Source organism: Gavialis gangeticus, unplaced genomic scaffold, assembly GCF_001723915.1.
Source record: "Gavialis gangeticus isolate Ggan-Ray unplaced genomic scaffold, GavGan_comp1, whole genome shotgun sequence".
Lineage (NCBI taxonomy): Eukaryota > Metazoa > Chordata > Crocodylia > Gavialidae > Gavialis > Gavialis gangeticus.
In genome coordinates, this window is record NW_017728996.1 from 48735540 (window position 1) to 48738257 (window position 2718).

Here is a 2718-nt window from a genome sequence, read left to right on the forward strand (position 1 = left end):
TACACATATACACACACACACACACACCCATATATATAAGATGGAGGTATAGCCTTGCCCTCCAACAAGTCACTGAAATTGCTTCTTTGGAAGGCTCTTATTTCCAAGTCATTGTATAGATTTACATAGCTCTCTGCTAAGTGGAGGGATGTGGGATTATAAATCCAGAAGCAAGAGTTCAAGCTGTGACGTAAAAGCCATTATCCCTTCAACCCAGCTATAAAATGGGCACGTAGACTGGGATGTCATTGTTAGACGGAACGGTTAGCACCAGAAACTGGTGTACCTTAACCACACTAGCCCAATATGTAGCTTACATCCGTCCTTTTTTTCTTCTGAATGCCTGAGTGGACCATTTCAAGTTCCACATCATTGGGTATTGGCTCAATGATGCTTAATTTAGGGTCCATATAACTTACCAAACTATTTTCCCCTAATTTTGTCCTCTGTTTGCAAGATCCTTGGTCTGCCTGTTGACTGTATTTCACTTGGCTGCTTGTAAGAAAAGAAACCAATAAAAGGAAAACAACAAAGATTGCAGGAAGCAACTTAAATATATTTTGGGAAGACTTCAGAAATCTTTTATTTTTATCTTGGCCTTTGCAAGACACACAACTTATGATAATGCATGAAGATGACATTTCAACCACACTACAGGGAAACAGTCTACAAAGGGAAATTATTCTGTGGACATTTAAGTAAATGAATCTTAAACTAAAGGGCTCAAATCAAGGGCAGCTGGTCCAGATTTTAGAATTCAATGAAGCAGAATGGTTTTGCTTGTGTTTTGATTCCCTTTATTGTAACGCAATTAAACAGGCCAGAGGAGAGGAAGGGGAATTTTCAGATGCAAATGATCATTGCCTCTGAAAATCTCGTTTGCCCTGTTTCTCCTCAGTGGAGGTGGTTTTTCTTCTGGGTGATAAATCCCTCAATCCCACTCCAGATCTGTGCAAGGTCTGCTTATCAGTCCAATCTCCTGTCCCTGATCTGCCTGCCTATGTTCTAAGCAGAGAGTCAGAATTTCACTCTGGGTTGTTGGTTGTAGCCGTGTTGGTCTAAGGACACAGGCAAGCAAGGTTCTTTGGGTAAATCCAATATCTTTTATTAAACCAACTGTGTTACTTAGGCAAAATCCCTGCTGAGAGCAATTTTCCTGTGGCTAGTGTCCCCTGCTGGTTGCATAGTGAAATATCTTTTATCACGGAGCTCACAAAGTAGGTGAGTTATCAGAGACAGGGAGCTCATCCCATAGTCCTATAGCAGGGTACTGAAGGCCTAATGCAGGAGAGAATGCAGTTTGATGGGCCTTTAACTACAGATTTCAGGTTAGGCACAAGCTTATGTGCTTTGCTGAATCAGGGCCAGAAGCAGCATTTGCTTCAAGGTGCATGTAAGGGGAGTCTTTCCTATGAGTTCAATGGAGAAAGCCCTAAAGCAGTGTGGGCCAACCTTTCTGACAAGTGTGGCACAAGATAAACCCTGCAAGCTCCCTGCATGCCATTCTGATCCCCTTCCCCTGCCTGATCTGTTGCTCTGCTTTCTGCTCCCTGCTCCTCAACCATGTGCAACACACAGAGGCTGCCTGTGCCACTTGTGGACTTGGCCACCCCTGTCAGAAAGGAATAAGTAACTGCAGCCAAGAGGAACAAGAAACTTAAAAGAGCCAGTAGCAACAGCAGCTGAGATGCTACTGAATTGCCTTTTGGAGGTCCATGTTTCCAGCTGTACAAATAGACCTGATCTCTGCTCCTGCCCTTACTGTGCTAGGCCATGTTACAAAACCCAGGGCTTCATCCAAGGATAAAGCTCGGCATCTCGTGGTTTGGAAACTACACCTATCAGCCAAGGAGCTGGGTGGTGAGGTGGAAGTCCTATATTGAAGTCCCATACAATGTTCTGCCTTCAGACTGACCCTAAAGACTACAGTTCCTTTCCTTGAGAGATGCCAAAGCACTTTACAGCACTGAAAAGCCAGTTTCCATTAAAAGGCAGGTTTTGGCCCTATCACCAATATCTACCTATGGTGTTTATTAGCCTCAAAATTGGCAGGATAGAGGCTGGGCTGATGCAAGACTATTCCATCCTAATGGGATGTGAATTGGAAAAGGGGTCCCCAATTTATGACATTCTGCTCCACAATGGTCTCTTGTAACCAGAGATGTCAATATAACATTGAGCCCTACAGGGTTGACAACTGGGGACCAGATCAGCTTGTGGACTGCCCCAAGACCAGCAAATGTAGAGTAGGTTTGCACTCACCTTTCCCCAACTATGCTGAGCTTGGTCATATCAGAGCACTTTGTGCTAAATCACCATCCTGCTGTGACTGTCACAGCTCAGCTGTCAAAAAATCATGGAACTAATGCAATGCTCACAGCGAGCAGAGCAACCTGCTCTTTCCAAACTGTTTTCTTTTCTCACCAGGTGCCTGAAACCAGATAAGCCACATGCTTGAGTTCCCCCTCTGTTATCAAAGGAGAAACACAGGAACTGAGATATGCTGAAGATACCAGACACTCAAATGGCCATTCATCAATTGACTCTTGGCCTTTCCCTGAAAAAACCCTACAGCTTCACATGTTGGTTTCATCCAAGTATGACATGCTATGCTGATTAAATCCATGCAGCCTGGCAGTAATGATGAGTGAGCAAGGCTGGCATGGGCCTGAGGCATTAAGGAGTGGGGGGGGGGGGGCCATAGCAGAGACAGGGGGG